At 37.3% G+C, this 26,626-nt stretch overlaps 1 protein-coding gene across 1 annotated transcript in view; it reads left to right on the top strand.

Annotated features, from left to right (window-relative positions):
• Positions 1-5,558: 5,558 nt before the first annotated feature.
• The window catches only part of LOC134664889 (mucin-2), a 73,204-nt gene continuing 52,136 nt past the window's right edge, over positions 5,559-26,626 (top strand). The window contains exon 1 of the mRNA XM_063521599.1: positions 5,559-5,702. The gene's annotated coding sequence lies outside the window, so the exon portion shown is untranslated. The remainder of the gene's footprint in view (positions 5,703-26,626) is intronic.

Here is a 26,626-nt window from a genome sequence, read left to right as displayed (position 1 = left end):
TTGCCATTCTCAATATTATTATTAGGTTCCGAATAGCGGTACAGTTGTTTAATGGTTATTATTTGCATTAAGTTTCGTTTCATATGGATACCGGTATATTTATTACATAAATTTTTTTTAAGCCAGAACGTGCGATAGTCTGTTACGGCTTTTAAGACGATTGCAACACTGCCTAGACGTCAAACCATTCGACTTTGAGGTGTTTTGAATTACTAATTTATTCGAAAATACGTGATAAAAACCTGTTAAATAGTGTATTGTGTGTGTTAACAATAAAAAATAGTCACCGAACATAGTGCAAAGTGCAAACGCCATCGTAACGTAACGAGATTTGAACTTCAAAGCGTTCCATGGGAGTATTGTGTTTAGTATTCAAAAATTCGACCTATGCCGCCGTGGCCCGGTGGAAGAATGGCACAGGCACCTGCTGCGATAGCAGAGGACGCTGCTTTGATTCCAGCCTGGGGCACTGGAGGCCTTGGTCACTTTTTAGGGTTCCATACCCAAAGGGTAAAAACGGGACCCTATTAAATACTAAGACTCTGCTGTCCGTCTGTCTGTCACCAGGCTGTATCTCAAGATCTCATGAACCATGATAACTAGATTAACTAGACGATGACACGGCACCAACGCGTAAAACAAATATATAAACCTATGCCGAAAATCGTGAGTATCTTCAAACCACATAATTGTTTCAACTTTCATTATTGTTTTGTTGTTGATACATAATTTCTCACATAATTTTGTTACTTGGACAAACCTTGCCACAATTGTTGGTTTATGACAATAGTTCCCATTGTATTCCATATGTGAGACCCATTACATGTTACAAAGTTCATAGCTGATAGCGCTGAACGTCTCTTTGGAAGTACTTAAATACATAGAAAACATCCATGACTCGGTAACAAATATCTCGGCTCATCACACAAATAAATGCCCTTACCAGGATTCAAACCCAAGACCTTTGGCTTTATAGGTAAGGTCACCACCCACTAGACCAGACGGGACACAAATTTTATATACAGTATACTCAGTTGTATTTATACATTTCAGAATGGAAGGAAGAACCTTGAAGGAATGTGCTTGACAAACTAAAGCGAGATGAAAGTGAAGTTAAGTCACAAAAGTAATTCAAAGAAACTCTTGAGTTTAAGAACCAGTTGACTCCACTCTGATTATATGATCCAGTGTGAACCAGTGCGAACAACTACAGTGTATGGTGGACATATTTGATATTTGTGTTTTAGACTAACTTCAAAGAATCAAACTTTAGGCTTATCAGTGAATTGAATGAAGCTAATTTTTTAATAATAAGTGATCTGAGTGATGTGAGTGGATGCCGAAGACTGGGCAAAATGGAGAAGACTGAGCAGGAAAGCAGACCCCGGTGCTAGGCCGGGAAAACACAAGGTTTAAGAAGAAGTAATCTCTGGAGTCAATGTAAGTTGAATATATATATAGTATATATAAAAAGATATATTTTATGCTGATTCAAATAAAAGTGTAAAATAATAACTTCAGAGTTTGACTTAAATAAATCGTCAGGTGACAACTAAAACAAAATTAATTACTGCTACAATTTCAGAGTCATAGTGAAGCTTAGTACATAGTACCAAAACAAGGTTGATTTTTAGATTCTGCACCCAAAGGCTAAAAACGGGACCCCTATTACCACATTACTAAGGGTTTCGTCTCATTTCTACAGATTCCTATCACAGATTACCAATTCTACAGATTTTCAATTTTACAGATTCCCAAATCTACATAATTTCAATTTTACAGAAGCTTAATTCTACATAATCCCAATTCTACATAATTTCAATTTTACCTTAGGGGTGGCCAGGTGGAACGCTGGGCCTTCAGTAAGAAGTGCATATACTTGGAAAAATTCGACCTATGCCGCTGGGGTCCGGTGGCCAAATGGCACAGGCACCAGCGGCTATAGCAGAGGATGCTGTTTCGATTCCAGCCTGGGGCACTGGAGCTCTTGGTCACTTTTTAGGGTTCCATACCCAAAGGGTAAAAACGGGACCCTATTACTAAGACTCCGCTGTCCGTCTGTCCGTCCGTCTGTCTGTATTTCATGATCTTATGAACCGTGATAACTAGACAGTTGAAATTTTCACAAATGATGTATTTCTGTTGCCGCTATACATACTAAAAAATTAAATAAAAAAAATATTTCAGACCCAATATATATTAAAGCCAATACTAGGCTGTATATGGCCGATGAAATGAGTAAGTTTTTATTAATATGTTTTAAATGCCATGTTGGTGGCAAACAAGCATACAAGGCTATTAGTCACTAGAAAGACTAGATCTCTGCTGTGTTACAAATCTATACACTTTATTAGGGTTCCGTACCCGAAGGGTAAAAACAAGACCCTACTATTACTAAGACTCCTCTATCCGTCTGTCTGTAGGTTGTATCTCATGAACAAATAAGTACTAAAAACGGAATAAAATAAATAAAGTGGGGCTCCCATGCAACAAACGTATTTTTTTGCCGTTTTGTGCGTAATGGCACGAAACCTTTCGTGCGCGAGTCCGACTCGCACTTGGCCGGTCTTTCTTAGTAGGTATATGACATTTATTTCAGTTTACTTCACTGTTCGTCTGTCTGTCTGTCACCAGGCTGTATCTCATGAACCGTGATATGTAAGTAGCAACAGAAATACATAATCTGTGAAAATTTCAACTGTCTAGCTATCACGGTTCGTGAGATACAGCCTGGTGACAGACGGACGGACGGACGGACAGCGAAGTCTTAGTAATAGGGTCCCGTTTTACCCTTTGGGTACGGAACCCTAAAAAACCTAACGTGGGTTAGATTAGGTTTTTTAGGGTTCCGTACCCAAAGGGTAAAACGTCCGTCCGTCCGTCCGTCTGTCCGTCTGTCTGTCACCAGGCTGTATCTCACGAACCGTGATAGCTAGACAGTTGAAATTTTCACAGATGTTTTATTTCTGTTGCCGCTATAACAACAAATACTAAAAACAAAATAACATAAAGATTTAAATGGGGCTCCCATACAACAAACGTGATTTTTGACCAAAGTTAAGCAACGTCGGGAGTGGTCAGTACTTGGATGGGTGACCGTTTTTTATTTAGCTTTTTTTTGTTTTTTTTTTTGCATTATGGCACGGAACCCTTCGTGCGCGAGTCCGACTCGCACTTGCCCGGTTTTTTATTACATACATATTTGTTTTAAGATATATCGGAATAGTACGTTTAGAGTTAAACTGGTGTACTGCCATCTCGCCGAAATATTTTTCGCCTAATTTCACTTCCCAACCAACTTGTTGCAGTACTTTTAGTTGGCAAACCAATGCTTAGCATATTATTATTTAGCATAATTTTTATTTGACCACAATTTTATTTAGCAGATGTTCATTTTACCACGATTTATTTAGAAAAATAGTCACTAAGCAAATGTTTTATTATACCTAACTATTTATTGTTACATAACGTTTGCCAAAATTGAAACTTCGCATACTTTTTATTTGATCACAATTTTATTTAGTAGATGTTCATTTTACCAAAATTCATTAAGACAAATAGTCACTGAGCAAATGTTTCAACTTAGCTAACTCTTAATTGTCAAAAAACGTTTGCTTTATTTATACTTACTTTTCATAATATATTTTGATGGCTATTTGACCTGTTGGTGGCTTTTTTTTTAACAAACGTATCTACATATTTCCATGGACGGGTGCCACTACGCTAATAGATTTGATGACTGTACCAACATGTTTTAGGTTAGATGACTGCAATCCCCAAGAAAACGAACTGTTGCCAGAAAAGTGGGTTAGGTTAGGTTAGAACTGCGACCCCACGAAAACAAACTGTTGCCTCAAAGGTGGGTTAAGTTAGAACTGCGACCCCCGAGAAAACGAACTGTTGCCAGAAAAGTGGGTTAGGTTACGGTAGAACTGCGATCCCACGAAAACAAACTGTTGCCAGAAAAGTGGGTTAGGTTAGGTTAGAACTGCGACCCCACGAAAACAAATTGTTACCTGAAAGGTGGGTTAGGTTAGGTTAGAACTGCGACCCCCGAGAAAACGAACTGTTGCCAGAAAAGTGGGTTAGGTTAGGTTAGAACTGCGACCCCACGAAAACAAACTGTTGCCTGAAAGGTGGGTTAGGTTAGAACTGCGACCCCCAAGAAAACGAACTGTTGCCAGAAAAGTGGGTTAGGTTAGGTTAGAACTGCAACCCCGAAGAAAACGAACTGTTGCCAGAAAAGTGGCTTAGGTTAGGTTAGAACTGCGTCCCCACGAAAACAAACTGTTGCCTGAAAGGTGGGTTAGGTTAGATTAGAACTGCGACCCCCAAGAAAACGAACTGTTGGCAGAAAAGTGGGTTAGGTTAGGTTAGAACTGCGACCCTACGAAAACAAACTGTTGCCTGAAATGTGGGTTAGGTTAGGTTAGAACTACCACCCCCAAGAAAACGAACTGTTGCCAGAAAAGTGGGTTAGGTTAGATTAGAACTGCAACCCCCAAGAAAACGAACTGTTGCCAGAAAAGTGGGTTAGGTTAGGTTAGAACAGCAACCCCCAAGAAAACGAGCTGTTGCCAGAAAAGTGGGTTAGGTTAGGTCAGAACTGCGACCCCACGAAAACAAACTGTTGCCTGAAAGGTGGGTTAGGTTAGGTTAGAACTGCGACCCCCAAGAAAACGAACTGTTGCCAGAAAAGTGGGTTAGGTTAGGTAAGAATTGCGACCCCACGAAAACAAACTGTTGCCAGAAATGTAGTAAACAAAATTACTACCTCCATCATTGAACTGCACATCTCGAAAAAACTACCTACGTAACGAAATAAAATGCTACTGTAATTTGTACCATGAGTAGTTGAGTACTATATTATTAGGGTATTTAGTAGTATGCATCACAATATTAGGCGAAAAATAATTTATGCCTATCAATACATTCGACATAACAATAAAAGACATTTTGAAACATGACCAACTAAATATTTTGCCATACAATAATATTGTAAATAATCATTTGCGACATGTTATATATGCGAAACATTGGTTTGCCATCTGATAGTTTTGCCAAATGATACTATGGGAAAAATAGTTTGGGAAGTGATAATTTGCCATACAATTTTCGGCCACATATTAGTAAACCAGTTAAACTGTATGTTATGGATTTAAAGTTATCGGAGATGAGATAGGTATGTAACTGCCTTGATGAAGGTTTGAAGTCTTAAAGTAAATAATTACTCAATTCAAAATTAGTACCTATTATTATAATTTATTTTACCCGAGCGAAGCCGGGTTTTCATCTAGTAGTAAAATAATTAAGTCTTAAATCTAAGTAGGTAGCACCGTATGCTAAAACGCTGCAAATTCAGCGTCGAAACCGCTGAGGCAGCACCGGCAGCCAAGATCCTGACTGCGAAAGCGGCATCGCCTGCAAAACTCCGCAGCGAAGGCCTCTACCACTTCCCACCAATCTAGAAACGTTGTAAACTATAAGGGGTGTATTAACGCTTGTATCGTTTTGGTTCTAGAATGGCACACGGCGCCGCCGCTCGGCGCGGAGCGCGCGCCCCGGAGCGCCACACTCGCGTTCTGCGCTCCGCTGAGATCGCACGCAATGGCCGACGCGCGGTAATCGCTGTTCTAACATAACGTGTCTGTGCTGTGAATACAACTGCAGTGTGACGTGGAGATATCTAAGGAATTCTAAATGTAAGTCCTAGAATTAAGGAAACAGTATTTTACTAAGTTTTCCAAGCGACCGGCGCGGCGCGGTGGGGCCTCGGGGTCGATTCGGGCGATTTTCACCGGATTTTCCGAAAATTAGCGAATTTTTCATTGTAATTAAGTAATTTACATGAAACGGAGTGTGCCAATTAAATGCGCGTTTCCAAATAATTGGATATGTTATACGAGGATCCATATTGTTGCGTCGTCTGCCAGTTGCGTTGCGATCCGTGGTTTTAATATTTTTAATCGCACGTGTGTAATTTTTGGTAGATTTGTATTTATTTGGTAACTGAAAATACGCGGAGTATAAATATTTGTACCTGCCACTAATGGCAATTTATAAATATTAGGAATATTATTTCGGCTCTACATTATCTATATATAACGGGTTTGTCTGAATGTCGGGTATTTAATTTAATTTTACGTTGCACAAATTATTAAACTTAACATAATAATAACAAATGACGTCTAATCTCTCCCTTTTATTCAAAACTATTGAAATGAATAGTTAGGTTAGGTTAATGACCAATTAATTATTATATTAAAAATAATGTATATTGTATTCATATTTTTCATTTTTGCTTAAGTATTCCTCACAGCCACGGTATTTACAGTTTTTATTTAGATTTACCTTTATAATATACACTCATGGGCGGTTATAAGTAGAAACACTATACCTATATTTATATACCTATATAAATTCAAGTCTATAATATCTCTTCTATCACCGAATCTCTCATCTCTTTCACCATCGTGTAATTGGCTCCATTGTTGTAAACTACCAGCGACCATAACCAAACTGCACACGGTCTAATAAACTCGACACACACACAGAACTCGACACAACAATGACAAATGTTACGTGTCAAAAATCACCGCCGCCTCTTTCCGCACGAATTTCCACGCGACGCACCCCATACCGACCCCATCCCCTTCGATTATTCATTTTCTTTCAATCCGTTCCGAGCGCACCCTAACGCTTGATGTTATTCACTTTTGGTTCAATAGACGTCATTTAGGATTAGGTATTTGAGCGCAGAGTTATTTTTCTAGATTATGTCTCGGAAAAAGTCTTTCGGACTTTAGTTGAAAGTACACCAAAATTAGAACAATTCCACCGTTTAAATAAGGTGACTGGTAAGAATATATAACTACGGTCTGGTTGCAGGCTTGTCTGCATAAAACTGATTTACGCTTATCGTAATATAAACTAGTTATAAATGTAATTAGTCCCAAAACAATATCTACTAAAGAATCACCACGCAACATTTTCACCAACCGCTCGAGACTCACCCCCTGCCAACGAAGTAGGAGATCACGGGTTCGACTCCTGATAAACGCATTCTTATTATGTTTAGAACAAATATTTGTTCTTGAGTTATGGATCTTTTCTGTCATACTGAAATATATATAAATAGGTATATCTGTGTAAAATTTGTCCTACAATATTTATTAATTAATAATTACTCACGACCCGCCCCGGCTTCGCACGGGCTAACAAACGATAGGTACATCTAAACCTTCCTCAAGAATCATACTCTTGATATATAGGTGAAACCCCTGAAAATTCATTCAGTGGTTTTTGAGTTTATCGCGAAAATACAAATAGGCAGACGCGGCGGGGGACTCTGTTTTATACGGTAAGGTTGTCTCAAAGACCACCACTGGCCAGCGTTGCTGTTGTGTCGTACGTGATCGGCATGTTCGCGCCGAGGCCGCTCGTAAAATGCTGACCCTGCACCAGCTGAATAAGCTGACTGATGACCGGAAAACCTGGGTGGCTGGGCCCTGGGCTAGTTTAGGATGCCAGCGGAACGTGAGGGTAGACGCAGTAGGTATAAACAGGATACGGTACATATAAGGTAGTAATTCATCAGGTCATCACATCATTGGCAGTCATAGAGGTGTGATGACTAGGAGGAAGAGAAAGATAGAGGGACGGATTGGCAATTTTTCACGAAAATGATATTGATTCTGTCTTGACTTGACAGATAGTTTTTCTAGCGGTTTTCTTTGCTTACAAATCGAGTCACGTTCATTGTTTAAAATTCGAATAGAAATTGTAAAGTTACCTTGCAGACCTCGCATCTAAATATATTCATGTCATGATATTTTGAGTTATTCACCAGTACTAGAGTTCACTTTTAGTAGCTATTTCATCAAGATGTAGCTTTATTGAATTATATTTGAGTGATATAAAGTTAGAATGTAACTGTGAGATCCTCGTATTTCAGCCCGTACAAGATTAGAACATTGAGCTTTATTGCTTAATATAAAAGTCCAGTTTTAAAGAATTGACCTGATTATGATACGTTATGATTAAAGTTCTTTGGTGAATAACACTGTCTGTGACACATGACGTCAGCGTTACGTTACGCGTTACGCTAAATCGAGTTTATAATTTTTTCCCCACCTCAAAAAGTGCTCAGCGCCGCTAAAGAAGTTTTCACTTCAAAAATCTGCAGATTCTGGCAATGCAGGCAGCAGGTTCTGAAAATAAATAAATAGACCACTAAAAATATTGAATATAATATATTATTATTATATATAATATTATTTTTTCTTTACAATATGTGTCAGCACAGCGACGTGGCATTCTATTTTGCACGAGATCGCCAAAGGCTTAATAAGTCAGCGGCGTCTCCATGTGCGCCGGCGCGTTTTATGTTCATCAGTTCATCACTGACGCAACGACCTCATCGGATTTTTTGCATAACGTCTAAAAACAATGCAATAACCGGTCACAGCCGCAGACGCAAAAACTGTTGTGACTCACGCCAGTTTTCATTGGGTGACGATTTAGATGTCGGATTAAAATACCAGTATTTATACATATAATTGGATTCAATTAAATTGCCTGTTAAATGAAACTTACTCGTATTACAGACGACTTACGCTTATGCTATATTGATCCGGGTCGGGCCAAGACACCCGACATTTCAATTTCCACTGGCACTCACTGGGATAATTATCGGCCCTATCCCTCTCAAGCTGCGTCACAGAATCTTCGCTCGAGATGAGTCTTGCAATCACTCCCCTCATGTTTACGCCTCGGATGTTATTATCTTGAATTGATATTACTGCTATTCTTTAAATTCTTTTTTTCACCATTTGTCGCATGGGAAAAGTTGTTTATTATAATTTTTTGTCAGTCCGGGTCGTGGTCCAGAACTCACCCAGTATATTATCTTAGGTAAGTATATATAGACATTTTTGCTATTAACGGTATATACGATGACGTTATTTGTGCAGCTAAATAAGGCATTCATTAAGCGTCATGAACGTCGAGAATCGAATTATCTAATTAGTGAGTTTAAAGTTCAGGAAAGTCTACGATATTATAAAGAAACCTCAATTCGTAAACACTAGCCCCCTTATTCCTAAAACTTTATGGGCATGATTTAGTTAGATTATATGTTATCCTTTTCTTACAAATACGTAAGTCAACATGACAGATAAAGACAAACGATTCATAACTAATTCAGGCCAGTAACGTTTTTATGAATAACGCCATAATAGTTAACAATTTAGTCGGGTTAATTTTTTTTACTAAGAAATGTGCACAAGACCCATATACCTAATTAGTAAGGGGTCATCCATTAATTACGTCACACCAATTTCTAGGTTTTTTGACCCCTCCCCCCCCTTGTCACACTTGGTCACATTTAGCAAACCCCTCCCCCCCTAGTGTGACGTCACATTTTTGCTACGAAATCGCCAAATCGAATTAAGTAAGTACCTAAGTATTATTAATATTTTATCAAAATATTTTTGACGATATAAATATTAGTAATTTTATAACCCAAAACTGCTTAGGAAAGAAAATTAAACGATTAAAAACTATTTTCGTTTTAAAAACTTGTTATTTAAATGTACAGCGAACTAAATAATTTAAATAAATTTTCGGTTACTGATGAAGTTAAAGTGACGTCACAAAGTTTGTGTCTCCCCCCTCCCCCATGTCACAATATGTCACATTTTCTTGACCCCCTCCCTCCCCCTAAACGTGTGACGTAAATAATGGATGACCCCTAAGTATCTTATACCCTCATACAATATAATTTATAGGTACGTCTGGACCTGTGACCATTAAAAAATCCCTACATTTTATTCTGAATACCACAGTGAAAGTACAAGTAGAACAAAGTTACAGTTAACTAATGTATGTCAAATATCAAATAGTTCAAGTTTATCCAGTTTTATAAAGGTTGAGCTCTACTGGGAGCGAGTCCTTAGCTAGAATGGCTTGCAAAAGTCTGTCATAGAGATACCTCATTCTAACGTCTCCCGAGCGTCGGCGGCGTCTAGTCAACTCTGGCTGCGGTTTGACGCAACATTCGCGCAAATGCACAGTGACACCATTTTCCATAGTGCTGACTAGACTCAAAACACTAGTGTGAGGTCTCTAATAGAGGCACCTATTGTCTGAATTACTTTCTATTTGCCACGAGATGATAGGGTGGGTCCGTTCTATCCCTGACATAGTCACACGTATTTTTTTAGAATGTTAACTTGTTATTTGTATCTAATTTCGTGGACTTGAACCCATTAAAGCCACACCTCTGGCCCGTCTACCTGCCTTTAGTGTACTTCAGCCTTTCTAGCCAGTCAAGTCAACGTTCACTGTCATTGTATTGTATGCAGATCAGTTAATGACAGCCGCAAACAGGCCCCGCTCCGCTATAGCCATCTATCACGCGATAGACAAACAAACGTAAAACGCAGTAAGTCTACATTTAATATAATCATGTTGGCTGGCAGAAAAGTTGAGGTCAATGATTGATTACACAGAGCTAGGTACATAATTTCATAAAGTACTAATTGCAAATGAGTTTTTTGTCGAAAATTTCAATTTTGATACAAGTTTTTATCACTGACTTTCAACAGTCACCTAGTATACATCAAGACAATTCTACAGAGTTTAACAGAGTTCCTAATATGGCCAACTCCGGTCTCCATCATCAGATCGGCGAGTGTGGCAATGTACTCATTAATGTCAAATTTCTACGAAAATGATAAAAACACGCCCTCAACTTTGTTTTAGTCGTATTCAACTCGGTTCAAAGATTGAAGATCATACTTTTAAATATACTGTGTGTTGCTTGGTACCATTCCTTGTCGTGCGTTCCCTAATAAAACCTGTCGGTGCAATGCACGAACAATTTCAGGGGAGTTTTGGGTTACTAGGACACGTTTTGTACGAAATTTGTATTGTTAATCAGTCTAATTCGCATAATAGAAGTTAACACGTATTACAAGAAGACAGTTTCCTTTTAGGTAGGCATAGATTTTAATGATTTGTTGAAACGTTAACCCACTATTCTCCTCGTTAAGTAAGATAATTCTTAAGTCGTAATTGTTGCTTTAAGTAAGGGATAACAGATGACTTATTTGAAATTAAAGAAAAGATAAAATGTAGAGAAAAGTAGGTAGTAATGGAATAGACGTGTGCGCCGATTAAATAATGATCGGCGGCGGCGTTTGCCAAAAAATCGGCGGCGGCGGCGTGTTTTCGGCGTGAAATCGGCGTGACCTTGACTTTCAGGTTTCTTAAGAAATATCATTAATTTCTTGTTTTTCTTGAAAATTTGATCAATGCAGGTTGCTGGTTAGTGAACTACGTATAGTTTAAATAAGCTGTGAGTACCTAAAATAGGGTTTGTAAATTAATATAGTATAGGTATAATAACTTGATTTCCCTAGTAACTGCCTTGCATTCAGAGGTTACCTGGTCCCAATAGCCTTCGATCTGATCTGTCCGTTTTCTCATGCTTTTCATGGCTTATCCTATTAAAAATAACGTACTTTAACAAAACAGAACTCCACATATCCTTGACATTTGCTAGACATAGTGCACTGCTATGGCTTCTTTTTAATGGTTTTCTTGTCTTCAGCCGCGTCTCCATATTGCGCGGCAAGCTATCGAACATTGGCGCGCGCGGCAGCCGCGCGACGAACCATTCATTGTCGGCGTTTCGACTAGGGAATGCAAATCGGTTATTTTTTGTATGGAAATAACCGCGGTTTCGGTTAATAACAGATTATTTCCATACAAAAAATAACCGAAAATAACCGATTTGCATTCCCTAGTTTCGACGCGCGGCAAAGGAATGTTCGCGCGTAGTTGGGACGGGTGTGTATATATTTCAGTTGGCTCGCGCGGCAGCATACATGGATAATGAAAAGTGTCGTACTTTAATTAAATTATACGGCACTAAACAGTTTCTATGGAACAGTGTATGTAGTGATTATCGCAACAGATCATTTTTATATTTGGCTATACTTCGTTCCGAATAATTAATTTTTGTAATATAATGTGGTCGATCTTCGGATCGCCTGCCGCGCGCGGCCGCCGCGCATAAGTTCTAGATGGCGTTGAAATTGGCGCGCGCGCCAAAATACAGGTGTGCCGCGGTCGAACATTACTCGCGCGGCCGCCGCGCAATATCGAGACGCGCCTTTACAAGGACCACGCTCACTGAGACGTACATATGTTCATTCTCGCTTTCTCACTGCTGCTCGCGACCACATGTAATTTGTCTCCATTTCGTGCGGTCATAAGCCGTATGGACTGCACGGTGCAGACTGCCGCAAGCCGCCGACCTCTTCATAGCGTTCGACCATCTCACACATGCTCCAATTCGAGCACGTTTGCCATTCATTCGGCTTAAATTCATGTGTTTCTCCACATCATGCATTGAATAATATGTTCGAAGAATCTAAGGGCTCACCCATGGCATGTTGGGAAGAGATGAGTGGCGATATAGAGCTCTTTGAGAATGGAGGGGTTTGTTCTTCTAGCTGTCGAAGGTATAAGCAGCACTAGCAGCAGTCTTCGTTCGTTCGTTAACAGTTTACGGTGAATACTTAGGATTAATCAGTTACTTTAATTGGTGTGTCAAATACGAGTAGTTTCTGCAACTGGCTATTCTGTTTCATTTAATTAATAATTGATGTATATTTGGCAACTGTAACATAAATAATACAGAAAAATCCATATTGTAATCCAAAAACGTACTTGGAATAGCTAATTAACAACACTCAAGGTCACGCCGATCATTTATCGGCGGCGGCGGCGTGGTCAAAAAGCCCGGCGGCGGCGGCGCGCCGGCGCGCCGCACACGTCTGTAATGGAACAAGAAAGACGGTACCAAGCATAACAAGTTCTGGAGAATAGCCAGGGAAAGACTGCACCAAATACGTGAACCAGTAATATTGAGTGTTTTTTAGGGTTCCGTACCCAAAGGGTAAAACGGGACCCTATTACTAAGACTTCGCTGTCCGTCCGTCCGTCCGTCCGTCCGTCTGTCACCAGGCTGTATCTCACGAACCGTGATAGCTAGACAGTTGAAATTTTCACAGATGATGTATTTCTGTTAAAACAGAATAAAATAAAGATTTAAATGGGGTTCCCATACAAAAAACGTGATTTTTGACCAAAGTTAAGCAACGTCGGGAGTGGTCAGTACTTGGATGGGTGACCGTTTTTTTTTGCTTTTTTTTAGTTTTTTTTTTTTTTGCATTATGTTACGGAACCCTTCGTGCGCGAGTCCGACTCGCACTTGCCCGGTTTTTTTTATACCTAATAATATTTAATGTTAATATAGAAGTAAGAAGGATGGATTATGTACACTGTAAATATAGAAATATTCTTGACCTATACGAGTAGTTCGTTTTTTAGCATTAGAAATAAGGTAAACAAACAATCTTTTTGTCTTTTAATTGAAAAACACATTTTTAAAATAAGTTACGGCAAATATGTAACAATTATGAATCTAATACAATCATTTATATTCTTCTGCTTTCATAAGTAATAGTTACTGATTTTTAAAACGCGTATTTCAATTAAAAGACATGTCAAGATCGCTTACCTTCTTTCAAGTTCTTTATAATGTTGAAAAAACGAACTATAATTACTTTAAAGCACACCGTTCAAGCACATGCTACGATGTAATGCACAGTTGCCATCAGATGTATCGGAGCCGCCGAGGTGCCAAAAATATCTGAACACGCACTCTAGCGCCTTGACAATAGAGGCGTGCTCATATATATGTGAGCACCCTGGCTGCTCCGATGCGCTTCGACTTAAATTACGTAAGTGATCCGTTTTGATTTTTCATATGTCTGTGTCTCACGGAAGTTTTGTATTTAAAATCATATACCTTTCTTTGCCTTTACCGTAGTCTGAAAATAAGTTATATAAAGTTTAACCCTACCTTTCGCATGGTCTCAAATAATCAAGGAGCGTCCATTAATATCCATTAACGGTTTAACGAATACTTGATAAGTGTTAATAACCTCCGCGTGTTGTGTAACGCTCGTTGTGGTTCCTATTTCGTTCAATTGCACACCTCCTTTACTGCTCTTCTGTAATCTGTGCGATGTGCATAGCAAAATGCAATACACAATATTTTATTGCAAATTCACAAAGTAGTTGTACAGGTGATAAACTTATAAGCTAGGTCTTTCTGAACCCTGTTCTGTGTCAGATCCCAGACAATTACTTGTAGTACTAACTATCATTACTAATATAGCCACTTAAGTCCTACCAATACAATATTTTCCTATTTTTAATGTGAATAAATTAAAAATAGGAAATCATCCGAATTAAAACCGAATAAGGTGCATAATACCTTTTTAAATTAAAATCTGTCAAATTAGCAATTCGGCGCTTGCGCAAGATTCCGGCGAGTGCTAGCATTCTAGTGCTACGCACACTAATATAGACCGATATTAGTTCTACTTTCATTTACGACCTTATAGTGATGAGTTATGATTGCTTTTTAAATGCAGGTTTATTTAGTATGCGATTTAATAATTCAGCAAGGGTTAGTGTATGTTGTCCTGTTAATATATTATGAACGTGGCTATAAAACATATTTTTTTAAATGCATCGTCATCCATAAATTTCATAGAAAAATCTTTTATTTTTTTATATCATGACTCATGTATCACCCATGTAAATTAGATTTTCAGCTTATTTTCTGCTTTGTTTATTTTATGTTAATATTACTCAAAATCACCATTCCTTTAAGAGCAAAGGTGTTGTCTTTTACTCCCGTATCTACGTGTAGACCCCTATACTACCTACCTACACATTAAATGGAAAATCGAAAGACTACATAATAAAGTTCAGAGCTGTCAATATCTTCACAAATATCTGAACAAAGCCTCTATTATCAAGACGTTAAAGTGCATGTTCAGATATTTTTTAAAAGCTTGGCCGCTTCCATATATCCAATGGCAACAGTAAGTTTCGACATTCACATTTTTTAGGAAATACTCAATTACTCATCCACGATTTTTTTAATAACTGTAATTTTCCAATTATTAAGTGAATCAGAGCTATTCATTATGTAAACAAATAAAGGCAATTTGAAGTAGTAATTATTCCGTGCGCATGTTTTCTTAACCGCAGTTAAAAGTATGATGTGTGACGACATCAAAATCGGAAGATTTTTTTCAAGAAATAACCACGTTGTGTCAAATAAATATTTTTTTTAAATTAGAACCTAATATCGAATATGCCCAGTACTTATCCGTTTTATTACACCTTATAGAATCCCACAAATAAATCTCTTATATATTATAAAATCTCTAAAAAATAAAAAGTCTATACGTATTGATCACCATGATTCAGAATTTATTAAAATTCTGTCACAGTCTCACAGTAGCACCTTTGATCCGCATACCAAAACTGGCCAGTTTATATATGTAAATACAGTCATCGGTGAATCCAGGACCTTGACAGGACTTATTACAAAAAAATTGAATGCTTGAGTCGAGATGAATGCTAATGAAGTGATTCAACCTTTTGATATCATCGTTTTACTAATTTACGTCAGAAAATTGCATCGTGTGAGAAAAGGTCCTATAACTTCATTCCGGATCGTAATACCTAGTGTACCTACTTAAATTATCATATAATGTGCCCCGTTTAATTTGCTCGTGAGTGTATGTGACTGCCGCCTGGAGATTACCTGCCTTTACATAATCGTTTTAGGGTCCATCTTTATATAATGAATATAATATCAGTTGCATGCGTCACACAAGACCTGCCAGCTATCCTATATATTGATGCTATAATTAAATTAGTAAATTATGTTTCAGTAGTAGGCTTTAATCTTGAGTTTAAATATATTTGTAATAAAGTCAATTTGTATGTTTGTAATACGAGCACTTAAAATAAATAAGTGTGATCGGGTATCAAGCGGATGGGTATTAAACTATTAAACAATCATTTGCAATTAGTTCTTGCCAACCAAGATGCAGAATTTCCAAAAATGTCTACTCCAAAGTATGAAGTTCTTAATCTCCGGTAACTGCGGACCACTAGCAAATACTAAGACAGTTCGTTCACTCCAAATACCGCTGCCAAACGGTACCGATATGTGACATTTTGTTGTCAATAATATTTATACACAATTCACCTTAACACAACGGAATAAAGTACATAATTGTGGAGATGGTTTTGACTTTGATAAATTCAAATAGTTTGTGCATCATCGAGTGCTTATGATCCATGCCACTGGGTCGTTCTATTAACATCCGGCCTTTGTTACCCGACTGCACGCGGTTTAAACAGGGTTATGTATTTGGCGTGTATCTGCCTGTCATATTCTTTATATCGTAAAATCTTTGTAATTTCTACCAATTCAGTTGGTGTAGATGCAATTAGTCGAGATATGGTGCTACTCACCCTTCCGCGCACCTTGCAAGTGATTACGGCAATCATTAATCGGTCTATACTGACAGGCGAGGTGCCTGCTTTGTGGAAATATGCCTTAGTTACACCTATACCTAAAATGGATAACGCGCGAGAACTCAAAGACCTTAGACCTATAAGTATATTGCCTTTTCTCTCAAAGATACTAGAAAAAGCTGTTTATGACCAGTTATATAAATATGTAGAGGGTAACAATATTCTGCCTCAATTACAGTCAGGTTTTCGCAAAGGTATGGGGACTGTGACTGCCTTGACAGACGTTGTGGATAATATTATTACAGAACAAGACTCAGGGAAAGGGACTTGTTTAGTGCTATTGGATTTTTCTCGTGCTTTCGACTGCATTAATATTGATTTAATGCTTTCAAAATTAAAATACTATGGCGTAGATACAAAGTCACTCTCGTGGTTCAAAAGTTACCTTGATGGGCGTACTCAGTCAGTCAAAATATGTAAAGAAGACGGCACTTTTTTGGTATCTGATGCTAGACCGGTAACTCGTGGCGTCCCTCAAGGCTCGATACTAGGTCCTTTACTATTCATAATTTATAGCGCCGATATAACTAATGTTATCAAGCACTGTAAATATCATTTATACGCAGATGACGTTCAATTGTATTACTCGGATCACTGTAATGACTTTGCCAATTTAATCGTTAAAATTAACGAAGACCTCGAAAACATATCATCCTGGGCTGAAAGAAACTGTTTGTTATTAAATCCTCTTAAAACGAAGTACATGATTATGGGCACTAAAACACAGATTACTCGTATTTTGGACTGTGATCCTCAATTAAGCATCAGAGGCTCTGCAATCGATCGTGTAGAAGAGGCTAGAAACTTAGGTGTAGTACTTGATAGTCAGTTGAGGTTTGAGAAACACGTAGGTGAATTGGTTAGGTCATGTTTCTTTCGCCTCAAGGTTTTATACCAGATCCGAAATCTTTTGAGTGAGAACGTCCGCATTACTTTATGTGAATCGCTGATTCTTTCAAAATTGAATTATGGTGATATAGTTTATGGACCACGCCTGCAACATAAAACTCGTCGCTTAATACAAAGAGTACAAAATGCGTGTTACAGATTTTGTTACTCAATACCCCCTAGAAGCCACATTACACCGTATTTGAACAAATCGTCCATGCTGAATATGTCTTCTCGGCGACATCTACATCTTGCATGTCTCCTCTTTGGCGTCTTAAACAATAAAACTCCGGAATATCTCTTCTCCAAAATTAATTTTTCAACATTTCACAATCGTCATGGCACTAGGTCAACTCGGCGTTGTCTCTTAGAAATGTACCCTCATAGAACAATTGCATTTACCGGTTGTTTCCGATATCTCGCGACCAAATGCTGGAATGATATCCCTCCACCTGTAAGACAGCTCAAAAATAAGCTAACTTTTAAACACCAGTTTAAAAGGATACTGCTTGAAAAACAAAAAACAGGTATACCATATGGCTTTTTGGTTGCGGATTTCAGGATCTAATCGGTAATTCGGAGGATTTCCAGGAGAACTAGAACCAAACCCTATGCACTCACTCACTTTTATTTTATTTTATGGCCACTTAATATTCTTATTTTTGTTTTATTTATGTATTTTTATTTCGGAACATTTTAACACCATTTAACTACACACTTTTTATCATCACATTTACCCAAGTGTAACGTGATCTGGGTTCCGGCAGAATATCAGTGCTTTGCTCAAAAGAGCGAAGCGTACCTATAGCTGAGTCGGAACTCTTTTGTTTTTGCTGCAATGCACACAGAGTACAGCAAGTAAACCCATCTTTCCGTGTTTAAGTATTTTTTATTGTTAATTAAACTCTGTAGATATTTTTAGTTTTGTTCTGTTTGTAATGTACCTATTTGTAAATTGTGTGTTTTTGCAGCATACAAATAAACGTTTTATCTATCTATCTATCTATCTAATTGTTAATGATATGACTGAAGTTTCTAAAGACATTTAAGTATATAACATTACATGCTCGCTTTCGTTTCGATGAAATACAAAAATTGCACTAATAAAATCGAAAATCACGATGGTATTAAAAACGCGGGAAAACTTATCTTCGTGTGTATGAATGCATATGAGACAAACTTCTACTAAAACTTTTTTGTGAAGCAGGTAAATATGCCTGCGGTATTTTGTAAGGCCGTGGTTACCTAAATTCTGGAATGTTTAGAGAAAGTCCGTTACGTCACCGATCAAAATCTAGATATCCAGCTCTGTTGCTGAGGTCTTGCAACACTGCACCGCCTTAATCATTGTTGATGGTGTGTTCAGTGATTGTATTAAAACCATTGTAAATGTTTTTACATATTCTCATGTCTTTTTACCTCGGCTTTTTACTGTAAGTACATTACAATACGTCCAACAAAAAATAACAGGCTAATCTTATTAGGAAACAAATCAAATTATTTTATGCTAATATTTTAATTTGGGTTATTCCAACAAGAAATACTACTCTATAAGTTATAAACTGCAGTAGATGTCATACCTAAGTACGTGAAAGAAAAGGTTGACCAATCGCCTCCATTGCTCAGGGCTTAAATGGCACCGAGTGGTATAGGCTATAAACATCTGCCGCGAATGCAAAGGACGCTGGTTCGATTCGAGCCCCGGGCACTGGAGGCCTTGGTTCATCTATTATTTCGTATCACATTGACTTCAGTTTATAACAGTGTAATCTGCTTCTAATAAATCAAATTCCTACAGTTAGTAGTATAGCTTATTATAGCACTATAGAATAATATACAAGCATACCATTTTTCAAATATCACAATAATGAAAACCGATATAAAGACACTTTACCTATTAACTTATCACCCCGTATTTAGGTAAGCACCTACCTATATATAACGAAATTTAAACGGTTCTATTTAATATTCATTGCACGGCTTCCTAAGATTCTGAAGCAGTAATTTCTAATTAAATAAATTGTCTTTCTGTCGAAAAGTTGAGGACAATGGAGCCCAATTAGTCACATTAAGGGCTCATCAAATATACACGGTTCGAAGTAACTAACTTTATTTCCAAATTCAATAGCCTTGTCTCAAAAGCTACACTTGTTTGCAAAATAATAATTTTAAAGGTACTTATACCATCTTCTGAGTGCAAAAAAAGACTAACGGCGCGATTCGGGAAATGAATTAGAGATGCACTAGATATGAAATAGTAAAGATATATGACGTTCCACGGCAAAAGGTGCCATTGCCCCGGCTGAATATTGGAGGTGGAGCGCCGTTAATAATAGCGTAAGCGCCAGCTGCCATAAGGTACCTTTTGTCGTGGAACGTCACATATCTTTACTATTTCATATCTAATGCATCTCTAATTCATTTCCCGAATCGCATCGTAAATATGTATTCATGTCAATTGTAGTTTAGTGTCGACTTCGTTACACAGCTTCCATTTTATCTGGCATTCACGGTAAATATGACACCCTTTGCATATGAGTACTAGTGATGTGCCTACCCCGAGAATAATTATATCCCAGGAATATTCCCATTGAATATTAAGTTAAAAAATGTTTTTAAATCAATGAATGGTGATAAATAATTGTTTCGTAGCATCATTCACTTTCACTTTCCACTTCACACTTACATTTCATTTTAACCTGTAAAGTAGGTACAGTTGAACTAAAGTCAAGTCGCGCCACGTCAACTTTTAGTTTATGATAAATTTCTAATTTCAGACTAAAATAAAATATAGGTAGATATTCATATTATACTGAAACATACGAACATTTTCCGGACGCCCCGGCCCGGCCCAGACCCGGACCGTTCTAGCGCGAGTCATTCTTATGCATATCCCTTCCTTTATCGGGTATGAAAATTGTAGCTCCTTGTGCGACTCTTTTATGCAGATAAGAAGGATGAATAAGTTATGAGGACGGGAGATATTTGTTCCATACTTATTATACCATCCCGCGTCTTAACATTCTATGAGAGTATTCAATTTTCAAATTTATTTCGCGCTGTTGCATGAATAATTTTACAAAACACTACTGAATATTACATTTATCGTGACTTAAGGTAACATTTCAATGACGACAGCGGCAGCGTTGATGTTACTGCGTTAAGGTACCGTTCGTATTCAGACTGCGCCTTACTGCAGCGCGATATTACTGGCGGCTGCATTGCTGCCGCAAATGTCAAAGATCTCTGGTGTAAGTATATCGTGTTGGCCTGATGGTTGACTGGTAGAGCATTAAGTCCGCCTTTTTTCTGTATATTATTATTGTGTTTATTCTGTGTTGTGTCTTTTTTTTGTATAGATTATTGGTATTTTGTCTGTATACCTATATAGATTCAATAAATAAGCTTGGTAGCGGGTCTACCAAGCAAACATTATGACTGTATGTTATTTAAATATGTACACTTATAAATAATACATGTACAATGAGTAGGGAGAGTGAACATGTGAGTCAGGTGACAAGTAAAAGTGTGTCGTAAAGCGCCTGCGTGAATCAGAGTAACGGCAAAACATTGGGTACACTCGGCTGCATTATCTGACACGAATCGCTGTACATTCAATCAAATATTGAGCATCATATCATTAATTTAATGCCCGATTCGAACTCTAAGATACCTACGTCAATTAATAGATATGTAGAAACGATATGGATTAGACGTGTCAGTGTCAAAAGTGACGTTTTTGTTTGAAGAATATTTGACACTGACATAATTATCTAATCCATATCGTTTGTAGATCTATTAATTGACGTATCTTAAAGTTCGAATCGAGCCGTTAGGCTTTACATTGTTGGTTACCAAGAACTTAACTTTTTACGGCGCCCCATTTAGACGGTTCAAGAACTTGTATGCAATATTCGATACATTGTACCTACCTACTCTGTAGCTAGTCCAGAGTACAATGAATTCAGTTGAATCGAAAAAAACACCACAATTTAACGAAAATCGCATGCAAGTTTTTGAAGTGTCGATATTTATGGAGATAGAGCTTAGGTTAACTATTTTAGTCAGTTAATAAGTAAGCAGCCTATCAGTAATATCACATGTATTTACAGAAAATGAATAGATTGTGATATTAAATTACATACCTACAGACTAATTTTACCTTAAAATGTTTTTTTATTTTTATTATATTATAAGGTATTCAATACCGGAACCTAATAATTTCGGGATTCCGGGCCAATATCGGATTTCAATACCGGTATTGAAATCGTTCGATATTGGATGCCCAATACAAGACTATTACAATCCTAACATCACAAAGGCTAGCAAGAGAAGTTTAGTATAAATATCCTCTGGTGATTATAGCCGCGACATTCCGTGGGTGAGTCAGTGTTTAGACGTAGGCAATTGCCAAGACGAGGCAAGCCGTGCAAGCACACGTCACAGATGTGTGAGATTTGCCTTCGAGTATTGTTAGCAGTTTCCAAAAGTTAAATACCTAAAACAGACTAGGATTGAAATAAAAATGAGCGAGAGTGAAGTCTTTGGTTTCAGCTACAGCATAAATGTATCTTTTCGCTTGTCTGTCCCAACGTCTGTCTGGATGTTCTTCTGGAGTTAGTCCAACTTAACTCTGCAGTGTGTTTGATAGCAGATACTGTGGAAGTGTCGTTTTAAAAGTCATAATTTCATAGACATTTGATGTTTATGATATCACTTCCATGCTCTGTGTTATTAAAGTCGTTCCAGAGTTAGCTTGGTCTAACAGTAGGACACATTTCTGTACCGATTCTCGTGAAAATTAAATGTAAATACATAACTAAATATATATATATTTTTGTCCTTTCAGTTTTTGGAAATTTTAAATTGTAGCCATTAGTTGGCAAGGTCTACGGTTCACAGAGCCACTAGTTCCAAAAATAATGAAAGATGACTTTACTGTATGTATTTTAAAAGTATTGGAGCGACCTCTCTAAGACATGATAAACCATACGTTTTTTATGACGGGTGATCGGACGTCATTCTTAAAATAATTAAAATAAAAGAAAGACGTGACTTGGTCATTTGATTGGGTCATGTGTTCCGAATGGAGCCTATAGAGCTAACACTAGATAAAAAGCAACCCTAATAGCTGTCCTACAAAGCCTTCCGCTCGCGAGGTCACGCCGGGCACAGCCCTACTCTACATTATTTTTTACAGTCCCGTTTAAAAAAGTTGAAGAAAGAGCCTCAACATCCGTCCGGACTACGGACGTTGTATTCTATCTTGAGTGGCATATATGTGTTATATTCAGGTATGAAAGACTCCATTGTCTAATACAGATATATCTCTCTCTCTTTAAAAATTTAGCTAGGTGAAAATATTTTCGGACCATAAGATACAAGTGAAATGAGGTCATTAGGAATGAATGTAATCTATGGAGAGGTTTTGTAAGTTGTACTTATATATGTTTATGTGTTTCCTTATAAATGGCTATTTAGTTTGTGATCCTAAATTGGTAAAGGAGCACCTCTGTGTCATTTCTCCATCGTAATTTTAAATCTTTGGGTGAATATAAAATGTGACGAAGCTTAACGGTCATTAGGCTCATTAGCAAACAGTGCAGGCGTTATGTCGGCGGTAATTCAGCTTGATGTCTCACAAGGCCATTTGGCGACCAGCAGTCAATTAGGAGTGTTAGGACCATTAGTGCCTTCGCGGAAATGCCCGGTTTTCCTTAAAGCACCCACACAGATTTTAGAACTGTATGGAGTGACCTGACCCGTGTGGTTTTAGTCGTTATTAGTTTACGTCATTACATGAATGATGATTAAAATAAATTAAAAGTGTAGTTTATCTTCACATATTAAGGACGAACAATGTAATTTTCGAAGACAGTAAGCTCAAGAGGGCTTGTGTTGTGAGTACTAGTTGATATAGAGGCCCCAGTTTACCACCAGCCAGGCATGTTGGTTTGCTACGGGTATGATTATTAATACCTACGGCAATGTAACAACGAGACTTTCTAGTCGTTACGATTTGGAACCAATGCACAGCTGCGATGACCCTCCGATAATATTTCATTGAGGACACTCTACAAGGAAAATTACATGTGACATGTATTTAACGACCAAGGCTGTTGACGTTCTTTTGCTTGATAGTTTAGGTTCTTACCTACTTATTAGCACTGGATTATTGTTGCTAAATTAGTTCTTTACATTATTCTCGTGAGACAAGCATAATTTCAAAATATACATTAAAAGTGCTTGTTGCTAAGCCTAGGTACTTGAATAAAAAATGTTTTGATTTGAATTGATTCGAATTAATTGCCTGTATAAGTATGTCTTTTTCGTCATATGATAGGTTAACTACAATAGAAACAATGACAAATAAATAAAGATAAAATACATGAAAAATATCCATAACTCAGATTCAAATATTAGTGAGTCTAAATTTATCATGCGTGATTGATAAATTTAAATTCGTCCGTATTAGCGCATTTGTTTTGTATGTTACTGATTTGGAGCCATTAGTAACAATTAACTAAGTATAGCAAAACATTAGCAAGCCGAGCCAGGAAGCAGCGGCCCATTGTAGTATGATAATTATCTGTCATTGTGTGGTTTCACTGAACCTTCACACGGAGCAAAGGTGATCTGTTAATATTTATGCCATTTTTCATGACGTTGGCAAAAAGTACAGCCTGCTTGGAGATAAGTCAGAGAATATAATTATGCTTTAAGGTACCTTTGAGTTTAGATGACACCAGCATTACTGTGCAGCAGTATCGTAGCGCAACATTACTGCCTACTGCATTGCTGCCGCAAATGTCTAAGATCCGGACTGCAACATTCTCACAAGGCATTCTCAGAAAATAAAATGAAGCTTGGGAAATTTTATTTCCTTGCCGAAAAAAAAAAGTTAGATTATTCTTCTTTTACGTTATTTGAGAATACGTGTTTCGTTTGTATATCATTATTTGATTCATTTGCCTTGAAAAGTCGCAAATATTGCTCCTGATTTCTATTTTTTTTGAGATTTTGCATCCTCCCACGTTTAGCCGTAGTTTAGGGGTCGCTCAACCCGACGAAGGTAAATCTAGGTTCGTTTATGTAGGTATCTTCACAAGTTTTTGGACAGTATTGTACAAGGCTCGGAACGCACGTCTCATTCTTCAAAACATACCCCTGTTCCGTACAACAGAGACTTCCTTATACCAAATGCCAACGTCATAATGACATGATCATCACCCCAATGACGTCCGTAGACTATGAACGAACATTTTGGATTCATACATGGGTTCTAAATTTTGGTTAGAAAATAGGTATGTTTTCAAAATGCGAGCATTTACTGACATGCAGAATCAGCATAATTAATAAGAGTGGTTTTCAGTCTTTATTCATTTAAAAAATATTTTAGATTATATAGAGTATTTATTCATGTTCTAAAAATATCCTTAGTTGAAAAAGTCTGAAATTTCGTAGTAAACACTTCCGTGCGTGCGTGTATAGATTAATTAATTAATGATTGAATTCAATTCATTAATGTCATATTTTCATGAGCTCTCTTGCTTTTGGTAACTGTAGCTACCAGCTGTCACCCTTATTTTATTATAATAATAGAGGTCACTGAAAAATATCAAGCAAGTGAGTGGCTATATTAACTAGCTATAACTCAACAAAGGTAATTTTCCCGTCAGTTAATCCAATAGCCGACCTCATAGGAACCCAGGAACAATATTTGTGGAGCCCGGACGGATGTAATTACAAGCAACTTCTGCCGTTAGAGGCAAACGGGAACTTGCCGGGTTATTCGGTTTCTCCCCTTTATGCTCGATGTTAAAATTGCTGTTGAAGTTGTAGCAGTTTTTTGTGACCTCAAGAACAGGAGTTATAAAAGTAGCTTTTGAACTACGGTTCGGTACGGACGGTTTTTTATGTAGAGGGGGCTTAAAGCCAGGAAATTAGAAGAAAACAAAAGATGTGGCAATATAAACTTCCGACGGAAGATATGGCCGTCGCGTGGATTCTTAACATTTATGTCAATAATTCTGAAAATGTATTTCTGTTTAAAAGTTAACTTGACATCTGTCAAGGAAGTTATCTCCCTCGGTTTTATGACTTGCTATTCAAACAAAAATTTACTTCTATGGTTTTAAGAAAACAAAAGAAAATTAGACGTATTTTATAGACTGGCTGATAATAGTAGGATCTTATTTAGGAGTGGCACAGATCCTGCTGCCATATTGTGTAATTAATTTTTCTACATGTCAGAATCCATTTACAGCACTGTCATTTTTGTACAGTCTTTCTGTCATGATCTATCAAAAGTAACTTCCGAGATTGAATCATACTTTATTATGCAATTATTTTGCTGTCAACAAATCAAAAAGTTGTCGAGATATTTCCATAACAAGTTACATGCGAAGTTTAAACTAAGTAAAAAACACCTTTGCGATAACTATTTTGGTTTATTTTTGTAGATAGATATAAACCTACATTACCTATTTTTATTTGTGGTTTCATGTTTCGTTTTTCTATTGTTTACGATGTTTATCAATACTATTCATTCGTTCATAATGAATGAATTACTTATATTACATAATATAAATTAATGTTTATTATTTTTCTTTTCAGGTACGTATTTGGAAGTGTGAAGTTATTTAAACAAATGAACTCGAAGAAAAAATCAGGGCAAGTAATGATATGATGCTTATTTTAAATGTATTTTGAGGACTGTGTAGCACAGGATCAGTGGTAGCTGACAATATTCCTACAAATAACATAAAATAAATATTAAATTCTAAAACGAATCATAGGAAACTTTATGTGACTTGGACAAAAATCCATGCTCTTCAAACAAGCAAACGTGCTATGCGGGGTTTAAGTCGAGAATAATATCATAATATAAGTATCAATATCAAACAAATTTTTGAAATGATAAAGACGAAAATGACCAAGGGTGATAGATTCTAATTTAACAATTTGTTATGGTTTTGAAACGACCTTGACGATCGACGATCGTGATGATTATGAATTATGAACGATCTTTACAGTTGTATCAAAACAATAATCAATTGTTAAATCTGAAGTGGGCTCCTGCGGTTGTTTAGAGCGATTTGTTTATTGTTTAGAAACCAAAACAAAAATCTAATTTGCATGGACGGTGCGTCTCAAACTAGTGCTTCCTAAATGGTATTTCCTAAAGGGATTTTCCTCCATTAATATTAATTTAAACTAAGTCCATAAGCAATCCGTCCACGTAGCGCACAATGCG

This window comes from Cydia fagiglandana, chromosome 6, assembly GCF_963556715.1.
Source record: "Cydia fagiglandana chromosome 6, ilCydFagi1.1, whole genome shotgun sequence".
Taxonomy (NCBI): domain Eukaryota; kingdom Metazoa; phylum Arthropoda; class Insecta; order Lepidoptera; family Tortricidae; genus Cydia; species Cydia fagiglandana.
The sequence above is the reverse complement of the archived record's forward strand: the minus strand, read 5'-3'. Positions and strand labels throughout refer to the sequence as shown.